The sequence below is a fragment of the Gymnoscopelus braueri genome (genome assembly GCF_963280865.1).
Source record: "Gymnoscopelus braueri genome assembly, chromosome: 3".
NCBI lineage: Eukaryota > Metazoa > Chordata > Actinopteri > Myctophiformes > Myctophidae > Gymnoscopelus > Gymnoscopelus braueri.
Window position 1 is genome coordinate 20,809,718 of NC_137612.1, and position 16,778 is coordinate 20,826,495.

General features: G+C 42.0%; 1 protein-coding gene across 2 annotated transcripts in view; it reads left to right on the forward strand.

Moving 5' to 3' along the window:
• Positions 1-16,778, forward strand: part of plxnb1b (plexin b1b) — a 102,169-nt gene that overhangs the window by 10,154 nt on the left and 75,237 nt on the right. Inside the window, exon 2 of one of the 2 annotated variants that reach the window (XM_080424851.1) lies at positions 11,152-11,231. The exons of the other annotated variant lie outside the window; for it this stretch is intronic. The gene's annotated coding sequence lies outside the window, so the exon portion shown is untranslated. The remainder of the gene's footprint in view (positions 1-11,151; positions 11,232-16,778) is intronic. 2 annotated transcript variants of the gene reach the window in all.

The following is a 16,778-nucleotide window of genomic DNA, read 5'->3' on the forward strand; positions in this document are numbered from 1 at the left end:
TGAGCCTACAGGCAGCTTTCATAAATAACACTCTCTCCTTGTGTTATTAATGGAAAGCTTACGTTTTTTTTCTTGCTTACCAAGAATAAGCTTTTCCACCAGCTCCACCTCGGTAGCTTTAATCTGGCTAGAAATGAACTAGTCCTCTGTTTCCAGGGTTCTGGTGGACTTTTATTAAGGCTGTGTGTTTTAGGGCTGGCCCCGAAGCCATCTATTGAGGTTTGAACGTTTGGTGGAATTTGGTGGAACCTTAATTTTTTCATTTTTAAAATTATTTGTTTATTTATTTGGGGGTGGGAGACATCGTGTGATTATTATTGGCAGCATACTTATGTTGGCAGCCGCTCCGTGAGCGTATGTGGATGTATGTGACAAAAGTCCACCATGTTCCTTGATGATGGATGATGGAAATAGTTGACTGTACGGGAACATTTCCATCATCATAATTGTCTGTTTAATGTAATGTAATAATCGCTCTTTTAATGTAGTTACATGTCGTTGGCAACATTGCTAGCGATGCTAAGCTGGAGGTCTAGCATGACTTGCGGTTTGTGCTAAATGCCCCTCGATAGTATGACGTTCAGTTAATCCACATTCAGTTATTTGGGACCGGCCCTAGTGTGTTTGTACTCTACCTCATCTCCCTCTCCCATGATGCCAACAGTGGTGCAGCTGCAATAACATTAAATAGTTGCCCCCTGCCCACCTAGTTCTTCATAGATGGGGTGTTTTCACTAAGCAGGCTCTACTCGCTAAAGGCTGCAACATACTTGTTGTGGAAGCAAAGTTTGGCATTCAGAGAAAACGCATCGCCTTGCCAAAGTTATTTTTGGCACTTTCGGACAAGATTTTCTAGATTTTCTGGACTAGTGATTTATTTTGTTTTTATTTTCTCAATCTGCTGGCAATGTAACACAGAGAGCTTTGGCTGAGGCAGTTTGGAGGTACAAACCTCTACAATACCAGGTACCGGTCTGAGGGACTAAACACTACCAGATGGCAATTAATTCATGGAGAGAGATAGCATACTTTGTCTTTGTCACCAGAAATGGTGAAATCTCTGAGACAAAAAAGTGCATCAGATCAGAGGGTGATGCAAACAAAGAGTGGAGGTCCAGGTGGCTAAATCATGGTTCCAGCACTACACTGCAGTGGCTGTTCAGGAGTGAAAGCGGAGCTGCGAGTATACAACAATTTCATCTCCAGAGAATATATTCCATTTAGCTATGCTGCCAGCTTAAGATGTTAGAAGTATCACCGTTCATAACTACTGGTGAACAAGTCTGGATACTCACAAAAAAAAACTCACGTACTGTATCTCTTTGTTGCTCCACACTCACTGGACTACCAGGCAGTCTACTTGTGCTCATACAGTTTGAGAAAAAGTAGAAGCCTTTGAGTGAAGTTCAGCTGGACTGGTGCACTGGAAGTGGAAACAATGCTTTGAGTTCTAAATACAGAACAACTCAATAATGTCAAACAGGAGGGGGGAGTTTACGCTATAAACTGCTTGTGAAAGTGGCATAAAACGACCCAAAAACAAATAAAAATAAAACCAGTAACCACACAATTCACCACACTTACCTAGAGTTAGGCTACACTTAAAAATGTAGAAAAGTGACTGAACTATTTTAAAAAAGTGATATGTTTTTAGCCAAGGTAATTAGTTAACGTTAGCAATGAATGTACACAATGAGAGGAAATTTCCTGCCTGTAATCTGAGCACATTTCATACTTAATCCTTTAAAATCTGCATGATTGATCATGTGAGGATACTGGCGGATACTGGAGGATACTTCTAACATTGGCATTGTTGGATACGAGAAGGTGCGGGGTGGGGAGGGTCACTACTTGTGTGTTTTCTTGTGCGTGTGATACATAACACTCCCTGTGTTGTCGTCATCATGGACTGAGCACTGCCCGACCGTGGGTCACACCAAGCTGTTTAATCTCCATCTCCACTTGTTATAAGGGTGTAAAATGCTGTCCTGTTGCTCCACTTTCCAAATTACCCTGAGGTGATAGTACTTTGCTGAAAACAACAGCAGGCTAAACCTAGCTGATAGTATAGTTGAAGTACTTGGGTAGGTAATTAGGTTAGTAGGTAATTATTACAGCACTGAAGCAGTAAATCATTTAACCTTTCTTTCTATCTACTGTGTGGGTTGCGGTCCTGCCCCCATATTGTTACTTCTCAAACTAGAATATTGTTTTGTTTTCACTCATGTTTTTCTGTGTGGGAGTAAGCCTTCACGTTAGCATGAGATAGCCCAAGGTGATGTGCATGCTAAACCAACCCGTGGAATATCTGATAAGAGTTCAGGGCTTCTTTTGTATTGTGGTTGCGCCAATGTACCATCCTCCCCTTCTACTTCTCCTCTTTGTCTTCTGTGATCCTATTGGCAGATACTTGCCCTGACTGTATCTCAGTGGCCAATTAACATTCCTTCCATGGAAACGTCAACAGAGCCCAAACTCCTGTCAGGCTAGCCATGTAGTCCTGGGGCCTGTAGGTGTCCGTGAATCCCATCGTCAAAAACCTGACCCCCCCCACCGCCCGGCCTTGGGTGCTGTGAGGTCCTGGAAGACAAGTCCTGTCCAGTTTGTCCTTTTAAAATAGAATAATAATTCTGTTGAGCATACTCTGGCCCCAGACAGTTCCTTTACTGAGTGAGTAGCTGCTCCTCCATAAAAGGGTCTGAATTCGAAGGTAGCAAGTGATGGGATGTTAAAAAAATACAGTCCTGCGGTGCCCAGCAGGAGTGAAGTTTAGTGAGGCGAGCTATTAAACAAAAGTTTATAGCATAAACTCCCCCTCCTGTTTTGAGAGTTGCTCTGTATTTAGGACTCAAAGCATTGTTTCCAGTGGACCAGTCCAGCTGAACTTCACTCAAAGGCTTCTACTTTTTGTCATACTGTAGTTTGAGTTTGGGCGTTCTGTCTGTCATATATGTACTGCCTGCTTTGTTTAGAGCTAGCGCTAATTATTTTAATTTCTGCCTTTATTAAGGTTTGCCATATTTGTGTTTTTTAAATACCTTTTACGATGCAGCGACAGTTTTCTTGTGTTCTAATGGCCTGTTAACGATCAGCTGTACACTTTTAGCCACAATGTGTAAACTTTGAAAGAAACATAAAAACAAGTCTATTTTAATTATTTACATTTCACACATCCAGGCCCTTCTTTCTTTCACTTATAGGTTCATATGCCTCATTCATCATTTGCATGGTACTACAGCCCCCACACACCCCCAACACACACATACACACACTGCACGTGTCCTCTTAGTTGACCATGTTGAACACAGATGTCCTAATGAGATCCAGCTGCAGGGAATTCTGGTAGCAGAAACACGATGTCAGGACACACACACACACACACCCAAAACAGACATTCTCAGATGGACACAAATGTATGGTGTTGCTGTCCAGACACACAGGGTGACGTTTTGGGCCGAGTACATTCCACAATGTTATAGGTTAACCAAAAGTATGTTAAGCAGTGGGTGAAAAATAAAAAACACACATTCGTCATGCACACAAACAATGACATCTCTAGGGACAACTAGAAAAGTGTGCGCCTCGGAGCACAGGTCTCCGCCAGGCCGGGTTGCCTACGCATGCAGGGCCCGCAAACTTTGGTCATAGCCACTTGGAATGAGATCTGAAAAATCGAACTTATACAATATGACCCCAGAGATAATGTGTACCGATTTCTGTGAGTTTTGAAGACCCCTGCTCTAGACAGCACATTTGTATTTTGGTCAGTTGATTGCTTATAGAACTTGGCCCTTCACAGAATGTCTGTTTTGATTCCATTTCAAACACCCATTATTAGCAACTTGATAGTTACTACCGTTTCTCTCCATATTATGCTTACAGTCCTCCTGACTGTTACTCACACACATGCAGTCAGTACATGCACACCCCTAGTATCTACCCACTATATGTATTGTATGTGCTTGCTCAGTCATGACATCATCAGACTATCCTCTGACCCTGTCCTCCACTCCCCTATCGACTGCAGACAGTCAATCTGCTCACTATTGATCACGCCACAAACTGATTACTGCTGTGACCGACCGTATGTCCTACATAGTAGAAGGCAGTTAAAGGCTATGGTGTAAATTTGGTCTCGCAGTGGTTTGCACTGCACTTGACTGATCTCTGTACTGTACTAAGAAGTGTGGTGCTGTAAAAAGTTGATGCGGAAACTTGTCATTTGGCAAGGAATATAAGGAAACATTAACTTTTAAGAAATAACTCTGATTACAGTTATGAATCTTTATTTGCAAAAGTATATCTGAAAGTGATCCAGATATAGATGCTATGTTAGAATGTAGCCTATTAAAGTTGGCATGCAGTAAAACTAAACTAGGATTTAGGCATGTTTTACCATAGTTTACATCAAGGAGATGACATGTGAAAGAGTTGATGAAGAGATAAACTTATGTTTACTCTTTTTATAATGGAAGTTGGACTGATCTAAGTGATAAGCTTGAAGATGTGGAATTTGTCTGTTCAATCCAATGTCAACATCCAGCAGCAGGTTTATCATCCAGGATCTGGCTACAGCAAGCTGTTATAGATTAAACCAAACACATTTTCATAGATGAACTGGCATTGTAGTTCATGAAACAAGCAGCACTTGAACCCTTTATTACTGGGAAACAGATTATGGCCAAAGAAATGAGCAGTCTTATGGGAAATTGTATCACAATCTTCCCACAAATCTCTACTTGTTTATATTCAATCTGGGAACCCATCGCCAACTGAAAATGAAAAACAGCGCCCTCTGCTGTTTGTTCTATGTCTGTTGGCTCTGGGCGGAAGAAAACGTAACGCCAGTGCACAAGGAAACCGGGGTTTAGGTCTGTCTTCAGCTTTCCCTTCCGGTGGGTGCCACTATGTTTTCATTCCCACTAACAATATTTCTACACGGAACACTAACACCACTTCTCCCAGAGAACATGGATCGTTTTGGTTATAAGCCCACTTGTTTCTATGATGAAAGAGTAAGTTAAAATGTGAATATCTTTCCGTGGTTTTGTCTGCTCCGCGGACGCTATTGTTAAATTAGTTTGGGTTTGTTTCGAGGGGGAAAGATCGACGGACATGTGAATCCCGCCCACTACATTTGATTGGGTAAAGCGCGGCCTGCTTCCTGATCTGAAGGCACGCCCACTTGTAGCCCAGTGTGTACATGTTATGACGAGCCTTCACGACAGATTCCAACGCAGTGCAGAATCTGTTCTTGAGAGATTAGTTTATATTTGATAGGCCTACATCAAGTGGAAAATTGGGCAGTAGATCCTTCCTTTTCCATTGAACGTAGTAATGACATCAAGTCATGAATATTAATATCCATGCCTGACATTTGTTTTATTTGCATGGCTTCCACCGAGATGAAAGGTTCATGAAAAATGCAATATGTTCCTTTAATGTGGTATGGGTGTAATAATATGGTGATCCACTTAAGCCGATATTTACTGTACATCAAATAGAGAAAATAGCTGATCTAAAAGATCACATGAACAACACTGAAATTCCTATTGATTCCTATGGCATGGGTACTTATGGCATGAGAAATAATGTATAATTTAGATGAAATGTGATCAAATACAACAAGCTTGATTAATAGCACAATCAATAAATTCAAGCTACTAATTAGCTATTTAACACACTGTAATTTGAAACCTGGAATTTCTTTCTACATTGTGTGCAGTTCACCAAAGAGGTCACATTATTATTGAGTCACAAAGGAAAAGTGCCCTTGGAGCATGTAGGCCTTAGGGTTAATGCATGCTGTCTTTTTTCTAGCCTCATTGTGTTTGTAAAGTTAGTTGGTTTGACTAGATATGGTGTTCTCAGCGCTTTCAGAGTTTAAAAATGGCAATCCAAGAAAGAGTGACTGTACAGCAAAGAAACATTTCCTCTCAAGTTGACATAATTGTTTTTCCATAACAGACATGTCGGCTATAATTTGTATTGACTTATTGTTGATTGGAACTGATTTGGCCTGATTTAGAGGAATACAACTCGCATAGTCTGGTGGCTGGATATGAGCCTATCAGTTTCTACGCAATAGCTCACTGACTGTACTTAGGATATCCTAATTGATTTCCTCTACTCGCTCTACTCTATATTTAAAGTCCTTATCAGTTCTTATATCGGCGGAAGGCTGGGAGGCGGAGATAATGTTTCTTGGCCGGTGAGCACACAAGTTCATCCTAGTGCTGAATTTGGTACTGAAATTCAACTGGGATTTCTGCAACTCACCTATTGATTCCTTGCTAGATTAAGCTAGCTGCTGTTGCCGATTTGAGCATGACTGGAATCATTGTCCCCAATGAACAGTGATTTTTGGTGGCTATGGGCCACTTAGTGACCCTATAAAAACCACACAAACAAAGTAACCTTTATGTGTTACTCTCTTTCCCTCTGCCCCTAAATTAGATTGACTCTAAACAGTGTTGTAGCCGCTAAACGTTATGTGATCTCTGGAGATGTGTGAAAGTCTGACATGCTTGGCAGGGACAGACCAGACCATTGTTGGGAGAGGGGGGGTTAGCGTGGTGGAAGCCATGAGACATTGGGTTGTCATGGGAAGGGAGATGGGAGTTCGCTCAAAGGGCGTATGACCCCTTGCACTGAGTTAAAAAAAAAGCAATGGTAATGGAAGTAGGCAGGTTAGTGCTAGTTTATGTCCTAGGCAGCCTCTGTTTGTTTGTGTGTGTTAGGGGTCTTACAAAACACAATAGTGTCCTGCTCTGTCTGAGAATACAATTACACCTAATGAGCATACTGTCATAGGAAAGTATTAGCCTATCTCATTAAAGCTCAGAGATGCAGAGTCTCTCTCAGTTCATTATGGAGCTACATGAATAATTCCTCTGCTTCGCATTAAAGCTGCACTTTGTAACATTCCTCTTCTACCCCGGATTTGAACCCTGTTTCCTGCCCAAGTGCTGAAATGTTTTACCATTGAGCTAATAGAGCCTGCCTGCTTGCTCAGGGGATAAATTTTATCTTGATCTTCAGGTAAAAAAAATTGTCTAGGTGAGACATGACCTTTGACACGATCTAAATGTCTCAATAGAAGAGCAGGGAGACAAAATACAACCACCCCAATTGTATAATAATTTTAATATATTAAAAAAAGGTACACAGTGCCGCTTTAAGCTTGGATAGTCTACATTCACATCGGCATAATTGGGATCGCCAGTGATTGATCCTATCATATACTGGTGTGGTGGGGATGTTGTTAACTTATGTTGTATCGTTGTTATGTTGTAATGTCTGTATCGTTTCTTGTTTATTTGGGGACTACGGATGGAAAGTAGCTTTAGCTAAATCCGGCGTATTTACACTTTCTCATGTGTATGTATTACACCTGTATTTGTGTTCATCAGTGTGGATTGTCCTGACCAAATAAATAAATACAATGTGTGGAGGGTGTTCTATTGGGACTTATAGTTTCTCTCAGATCTTATTTAATTCTTTTGCATGAAAAAAATCATGGCAAAAGTTCTACTCTATGACCTTGACCTTGTGGACCTACACTGAAATGGCCATCCGATGAGAGGCAGCCCTCTTAATTGGAGTACACATATTTCGATATGGACTATTCACATGTATACAAAGTTCAGACATGCAAACAGACAGTAAATAAATGCACTGAAGGCTAGGGCGAAGAGCTTACTTTAAAACATTTTAATGTTTAAGAGAGCTAATTGCTCATGGACCTCTGCAGACCACTATTTACCCCAAAATGAGCTACCACCATTAGTTTTCTTTTTTTGTGGTGGGCTGCTTTGGCGTAACTTTTGTTCAGGCACAATAGCATATCATTAGTTAGGAAACAAGCAATTAGGAGGGCATCAGCCATGTGCCCAGTGGCCAGAGAGGGCAAAACCTTTTGGACAGGATCCTTAGGAGTTATAATTAAGTCTCTCGTTTTCATCCTTCAGCAAAGAAAGAGAGAGATTAAAATAGGATTTTTTGGTATTTAATTACAGAGTGGCTACAACCGATGGAATACTGTCAATGGCAGTTTTAAGACTGACAGCTTAACAGCCCAAGAAATGGTGGCATTGTTGGTTTTGATGACGCTTCGTTTTCCTCACTGAACAGCTGTGGTTTTAAGTATGGGAAATGTAGCCTATGTCTTCCAGCCCTATTCAAGAGCAAACAACAAAAACATTATGATGCTGTGGTGTATGCCAAAACTTACCAACATGCCAAGTTGAGGGTAAAAGCCTGCACTCATGACGGAGAACACCATGGTTTTGAAGTCTTGTTTTTCTCACAAGAGTCTTGTTTGTAACTATTTTAGCCACTTTGAAGGACTCAAGGCTTCCCGCTTCTGTTTACAGAAAACTTGCTTCCCTGCTTTCTCATGTGGTGCAGCAGTAATATTTTCCTTTCCGTGTGCATCTGACCTGAGTTATGTAGAGTTGGCCCCTCTCGGCCCCTTCAAGATAGGTCCTTGTTTATTTGGAGCGGCGGGCATGTTTAAGAGGACACTTAGTACAATGGCTGTGATGTCACCCCCCATAGAGTGTGTTAGAACAATTGGCCGTCTGTGTTGGCTGGTGACCCACCAAATTTGGCAAGGGAGAGTGAACACACCACGTCACTGGTAGAGTCACCATACATTCACTAACGATGGGAAACTTGGCTGACATGGGCACAGTCCATTTCATGGCCACAAAGGGAGCCATTAAGGCTTGAATGCATCCGGATCCCAGTCGCCCCTTAACATGAGTGTGTGCCTGGATTTTTATCCTATGTCCTTACAACATTTCATCAGTTAAATGATGAGCTCGGTTAACCACAGCTGTGTTTCACTGGAATAACAGTATATTGCCAGATTTTTTTTTTATAAATTGCCGGCACAGGCAGGGAAGAGTCATTACACTTAATATTCACGCAAGAGGTGTCTTAAAATGATGTGTTATGGATGGATGCTCTGTCCACGTCTTTCTCTCTCACTTTCTCTGGCACCACAGCGTACTGAAAGGAGTTTCTCTACTTGTAATACTTTGTATTACTATACTTGAGGACAATTTTACCTTTCTACAAGCTTACAACGCATTGTGTAGTGTCACACTGCGTTGTGAGCTTGTAGATCGGCTATTTTCGTGTGCGACACAACTTAAGTATCAATCAGGCATAACTCTAACCCCAACCTGAATCATTTCCTAAAGTACAGGAAGCCTAACTCTAACAATCCTATTTAACCATAAATAAGACTGTTCAATTTCTCCTTTGAGGACCAGGAACATTGTCCTCACAACATCTATTTCTCAGATCATACTATATACAGTACCTGTGGGGACATTTAGCAAAATTTGACAGATAATGCACTCACAGTGTGTTTAACCCATTAATACCTGGAACGCATCTGTGTCACTTTTAGATTTCTTTAGGCTATTCAAAAATAGCAGATATACAAGCTCATAGCGCGGCACCGAGTGCCGCGCTACGAGCTTGTAGATCTGCTATTTTTGAAAAATCGTGAATTTTTTTTTTTACATTTTTTTCGGAAAAACTGTTAGGATTTAGAAAATGTTTAGAAGCGGCCTCAGGTCTTAATGGGTTAACAGACGTTAACTCTGTTTGACTACTCTGATAACTTGTCTTTGGCCTGTTTGCTCATCCTGATGAACCACTGTATGATCCCTTAATCTTGGAAAAGGAAGCCACAGTGAGGGGAACAAACAACAACACTTCCTGTTCCCGTCAACATCAATCTCTTCAATGCAACACCATGTGCTCACTGTGAGTGTAGAGGTATTTGTCTTTGGCTCCCCATTTTCCCCATGAGGCTCAGCTCTGGGCCTGGCCGTCACACTTTGGCTCAGTGACAAATAGAGCTATTACATCAGTAAGTGACCCAGGTTGGCTCGTGGGTATGAATTGAGGGAATGGCCTCATAAATAAGACCTCGCAGATCCAATTGACCACATTCACACATGGTGGCTATATTGCTCGTACGTCATACACCAGCATGAAGTAAGAGCAACGATGGTCAATACGGGGGAGTTCTCTGAGGGACTGTGGGACCAGCTGGCAGAAAGACAGCTATAGGATTTCCTGCTGTTTTAAAACCATCTCCAAGACAACGATAAAATGCTAAGACAGCAGATGCGCCAGCCGGCCTCAAGGCGGGAACGTATCGTATTCACTATACGCTCTCTCTTTTTACAACCTGGAGGGAGGACTGGAGAAGCTCCAGGTTTTACCAAGTGTTGGCCAGGTTAAGGCAACATTCCTAGACAATGAGAGTCATTTCAGAGCTCCTGCGGCCAAGCGAATGATATAGCTCTGACAGCTCTGTAATACCCTCAAAGCACAAGCATGGAATCACAATTTATTAGATCTGCAAGGACTGAGACTGTTTGTTTTCCTTTCTTTTTCAGCTGTTCAGTTAGTTATAAATTATTCACATTCATTTTATGAAAAGGAAGTCTGTTCAGCTGGATCGTTTAAGCTCAATCAGAATTACTGGCCAGGCAGGCATGTCACTGTTTACTCCAACCCAGCCAGTCCATGGTTGTGTATGGTTTTCTTAACTTTGAATACCCTAAGGCCTATACCCTACATTCCATTACAATGCTTACTAAGCAAAAGGTTCTTTTATTTTATCGATTTGAATTTATATCTCTCTAATGCTCTCTTAACCATTCCCTGTTTGTGGCTTTGGGTATTGTTGGCCATTGTGAATGTTTTGTTTTTTATTTTCTTAAGAGGTTGCTTTGCTTGTCATGTTGGGTCAGTGCTCTCTTTTCTGTGGCAGCCAGGTGTGTGCCTTTTGTTAAAGGTAACTTTTATGAAGCATTGCCCCACAGTGTTCAGCAGGTTCTTTGTTGTCATCTTGAACAATGGCTGCCTTGTAACCAGACATGGAGGCCTCACCTGCGTAGCAAGAATTAAGATGACATGGCAAGCGTTTCAAATGGTTTAGGCTCAACTGGTGAATCCTTCGGCTCTGCACACAATGGTATTTTGTCTGTCTCCTGTCTCTGAAGTCACGGTTCTTCAGAGACATAATTTGTGATGAGATTTTCGCTTGTGGAAACACAGGCCTGAAACAAAAGTAGTCCCTGTAAAACGAAAATGTTCTAATCACCTGTGTCTTTCCTTCAGGTTTGGACTGATTCTCATGGGGGCTGTATAAAACTTCCAGGAGCTTGGAATGTCAGGCGAAGAGCAGCAGACTTTGTCTGGTAAGAATCCAAATGGTTTTGCGTTTGACCTGATCTTTACATGCACGTTAATATATTATTACCTACAAATGTGGCAACTAGTCTGTGCCTAGTGAGGTTACAGTTACACTACTAGGTGTAAAACATATACACATTGCACAGTGGCAAGCATTTGAAGATATGTGGCGTTATCACATGTAGTTCGCCCTTCATTGTGTACTTGATCAAATGTTTATGTGGTTTGGGAAAGGTAACGACTGGAACAATAATATTTCTACCGCGATCCGCCATTGCAGAGAGATCGCCCGTCGAAAATGGCTTGTTTTGACCACTGTAAAAAGATATGGAGATATGGACCTTTCTCCAAATCCTATCATTGGAGCGGACGGAAGTGACGTTTTTTGGGCTCACGTCACATCCGTCCATTCCATTTAAAAGGGTCCTAGGATCATTCCTAAGTTGCGTTAGAGCGCCCCTTGTGAAAAAAAAGAAGAAAAGATTCTCGTTTATGGCACTCAACGGGCAACCTGACTCCGCCAGATGGAAGAACCTTGCGTCACATTTGTTTCACAGGCTACTTCCATCTGGGACCTCGGTAGCACAATCGATGAAGGGGCGTCCCTTTTATCCAAGTAGAATTACTACCGTTTTGTAGTAACAACAATTGTTTCATGCAAATACCAATTATAGAGACAATTTCTCTGTATTCTCATTGTGTTGATTGTGAGACCTGCCCATTTCCATGTCTCTACCCACCACCTTCACATGTTCTGCTTTATGTACATGTTTGTAAATTCAGAATTGACCCAACTTTTAACTAAAATATATTATTCTTAAAGTTTGTAGGTTTATTCATTCATAAGTAATGTCTTTGGTCAGTGATTACTGCAGTTGCGTTACCAAAAATACCCAAATGTGCCTGGGGGAGTAATGCTTACAGCTTTCGAGTTATTTCCTCCAATTCATCTGAATTATACAATAGCTCATCGCCTGGGATTTCAGTTTCCTCTCCCCGCAGTGACAACTCTCCCCCCCCCCCCCCACCCTAAACCGCATCCCTGCACATTCAGCAGCTATTTAAAGTGTCAACGCCTGCTCCCAATTACATCTCCCCACACCAAACCAGAGTCTCTGGCCATGCTATGGACTAGAGTCTGCCCCCACAGTAGCATTTTTATCTGTTTGTTTTCATATTTCGGTCTGCTCTCTTCCCTCCCTCTCTCGCCCTCTCCTTGTGCTCTTGCGTTGGTTTTTGTTTTGTTTTTTTGACTCAGTCAAGGATTATTGCGTTTTCTCCACAGCTGACCTTGGTTACATAAACCATTGCTTGATCCTTCTTCCTTGATTCTCCTCCCTGTCCAAGTTGCCATTCTGACGGCTGCCTGTCCTCCAAGCGATCCCACAAAGCCCAATGTTTTGATTACATTGTGAAATTGGATCCAGGGCCTTTTTTTTCTCAGGCTGCGGTGGCATGGGGTGGGGGGGGCGGGGCTGGTTGGTCAGTTGGCTGGAGGTTCATGGGCTAAATGCAGGGTGGGGGTCAGGGGGACAAGCACGGAAGCCTCTGTGGTTGAACTGGGAGGGTCATAGTGTGGAACTTGCACCTTTGCGGCCCATCTGCCCACGTAGCCATCTAAAGCCTAATTAATAATTGGCCACACGACTGTGTTGCTCAATGAACATAATTTATTTTCAACCTTAAAGCCAGCAATACGAACATATTATCCTACCTCTTATCATCTGAAATTGAATTTACAAACACGTAACCATTCTTGAGTTCTGAATGTAAAATTCATAGCCTACTTGGGCAATGTGCAACAGGTAACGTAGTTTCCATTTAGCTTTTGTTTCCATTTAGCTCTTATAAAAGCAATGTTTTAGTGTTTGGCTCTTTCAGGGTCTCACTTAGTCACTTCATGTCCACATTAGCTCTCTCTGCTTTCCGCACAGTCATTATGTTTGCAGCACTGGAGCCAGGCCTGATTTGAGTACTGTTTAAACGCTACCTCACTCACACAAGTGAGGGGTGTATGTCAATGAACTCACTTATTATTGTCTGCGTTGTCATTAGCATGTCACTGAGGGGGTATAGTGTTATAACTTACAATAGTGTGTTTATACTGTGTGCGTGTGTGTATATACAGTGTGTATATATATACCGTATATATCAATCAATCATCAGAGTTTTGACTCTGAAGACGGACTACAAATAGAAGTTCTGTGTACTGCAGTGCCTTTCTTTGAGTTAGACTGTCGTAAAGTTAAACTTCTTGCTGATCTATGAACGTTATTACAGTGAGCATCACCATTCTTCAAAAGCTGGCTGAAGTGCAAGTGTTTTGTTTTCTAACTAAATACACACACGTGCACATGCACACACCACACCAACCAATGCACCAGTTTCCTGTCTCACACTGTGTTTACCCAGCTTTATCACGCACACATCATGTGGGCAGGTGTGCACGCACACGCATAAGAGATACACACCAAAATCTTAACCTTGCTTTGCATGGACAGCATCGAAGCATTAATACATACAAGCATACACAGACACGCGCACACACACACACGCACACACTTACTTGAATAATTGATTTTTAATCAGGTTTGCCAGGGGACAGGGCAAGGTTGAGATATGCAGGGCAAACTGTGTTTGTTGCTCAACCAATCCATCAAAAAGTACAATAGTCAGTCTTGCTTATACTTGCATACATACACGGACGGACGGACGGACGGACGGACGGACGGACACACACTCACACACACACACACACACACACACACACTAGGGCATTAACAGAATAATCGAATATTCGAATATTTGACTATCCGATTATTCGATTATTCTATTTTTTTGATATTTTTTATTTTTTGGCTTTTCTACAACAGACACGCAGCTGTGAGCTCTGGTGTGACGTCAACTCGCATTCCTTGAGTCATCAATGCCATTGAAAAATAAAATAAAATAAAATCTTTTTTATTTTATTTTTTATAATCAAATCGATTAATCGAATATTCGAATACTTATAGGTCGAATAATTCGAATGCTAAAAATCACTATTCGTGAATGCCCACACACACACACACACACACACACACACACACACACACACACACACACACTGGTCAGTCTTTCTTATATACTTGCATACATACATGGAGTGGACACACACACACGCACACACAGCTAAAGCCAGCCGGAGATGAGCAGCCAGGCATTAGATTACATGGAAATGATCAACCACGGTAGACAGGAAACTCAGCAGGGGAGTGAGATGTGCATGTGTGTGCACAGTCCATTTGACTGTGACACACCTGGCCTCCTACAGAGTACAGACGCTATTTCTCATAGCAAAACACAACTAGACCATGTAGGCTAACGTTGTCATCTAAAATGATCGTAAAGTAAGACGGATTGTTGAGGAATTACCTGCCACAATGAACACAATGCCACAAGGTTAATTAAAGCGCTTTAAGAAAACATTAGCGGTTAAAATATGATCACAACTGAATCCTCAACGGAGATCTAGTTGACAATTTCCAAAGCAGGCATCAACTCACTTATATCTCCAACATACAACTGCATCCATGTTTACAATAGATTTACAATAGTTTGATTTGCAACTGGGTTCCAGTTGCAACGGGATCCAAGATGGCATCAGTGTGGAGGCATTTTAAAATGTTGCCTGATTTGATGCTGAAAATGAAATGCCAATACATAGCAGACAGGCCATTCTTGTAAATGTGAAAACTAGTTTGCACATCCCAATGAACACACCAATATGAGTGTAAACTACAGTCATGGTCATACTGTTCTTAATAATTGAACTTCATCAAACTATGATTACATCAAACTATGATCAAAGTTGGGCTCTCTGGGCAGTCAAGGAAAGGGGAGGTTGATTAGTGTGCAAGCATATCAGACATCTAAAGTAACATTAGGGGGTTTGATTAGGAATCTGGAGCGATACCAAATTAACCTGCTTAAGTGAGCCTACGCTGCTCTCCACAGATTGGCTGGAGTCGTGGTCTAGATCAGGAGACAGTCCCGTCCACACTGCTGTTGGGGACTTTGTTAAATATGGTCACTTAAAATGGCTTCAAGTGAGAGATTAGATTCGATAGTCCCCCAAGAACGTTTCCCCATTACAAAATCCACAATGCCAGAAGTACATTGTGAATATTGTAACTGGACACTCTTACTGTGAAACCAAATGACCGAACGATCCACATCAGATGTGTATATCTGCTAACACCGGCATTCCCGGAACCACTTTTTTGTGACTTCCATAATGCTCGGTTTATGGTCCCAGTCAAAATGTCTGACACAACGGGTGTGGACCGCCAAGGGTGTGGTTTGGTGTGGTGCTGCTAACATCAACCCCCTCTGTGTTGGCAAACTGTCCAGCTGCGTCTCAGCCCTGGGACACTACCGTCTTGAGGAGCTGGGGGTTGAGTGTGACTGAATGTTTGCGTCACTGTAAGCAAATATTCCACTCGGGTCATCGACCAACGTCTGTGACTCACCTTTTTTGAAGAGAGAGTCTGTCCTGCTGTTTGCATTTGTGGAGGCTTAACACTGATCTTCCAATGACCCTTTGCCAACGACTGACGAAAGCAGCCCGACCGCCTTGACCTGTGTGCCCAGTGAACTAGAACAAGCTGCAAATGGCAAGCATGTGAGAATTACTTGCTGTCTCAAAGTCTGTGGGACTCTGAAAGAAGGAAAGAGTGAAATATACCAGCATTTCCCTCGACAGATTACCATAATACAATCATCTACACAACCTGTAGCTGTAATTGTACTTTTTATGAGATGTGTATTGGCACCGAATCACTCAAGTGTGTGTGTTTGATCGTGTGTGAGCTTGTGCGCATGTAACAATGTGGTCATCTTCAAAGAGTGGCATTTGATTGTAAATCTATTCCCTCTTAGGCCCTAAGGGAATAGATTTACAAGGAACAGGGAACATCCCCCTAAGGGTTAGACCAGGGATCGTAACCTGAAGAGTCGCAGCCGTGCTCCAGCCTGTCCAGTTTGCATACTCCTAGACCAGGCAGCTGCACTAAGATAATACTGTATGTGCATGCACTGACATGCATCTCAAATTGCCTCAAGTCTCACGGCAACTGTAGCGTAAAGCCAACTTTAACATTAATTTGTCATTTTTTGCAGTACGACTTTTATTGCTTAAGTAAAACCTTCCAGGCAGGTTATTGAGCTTTTGGTGTTGCAAGCGTTAACAAAGCCATGATGTAATCGCATGGCCTAATCGCTGTGCTTATCCGCACAGCCCTCCGTCCTCGGGAGACAAGGTGACTTTCCTCGAGTGACGGAGAAGGAGCACTCATACAGCAAGCAGACCAAAGTAATCAAATCATGTCATTTAGTCTTCTGACTTTCTTTTCTTTAATTTTTTACTACATTTTCATCTCAGTAGTCTTGTCAGAAGGTTATGTCTGTACTTCATGTGCATACCAGGATTGAGTCAGAGGGGGGAGAGAGAAAAATAGAACAGACCATACTTTCATTTTTACTGATTGCCTTCTTTTTTTCCCTGTGCTTTC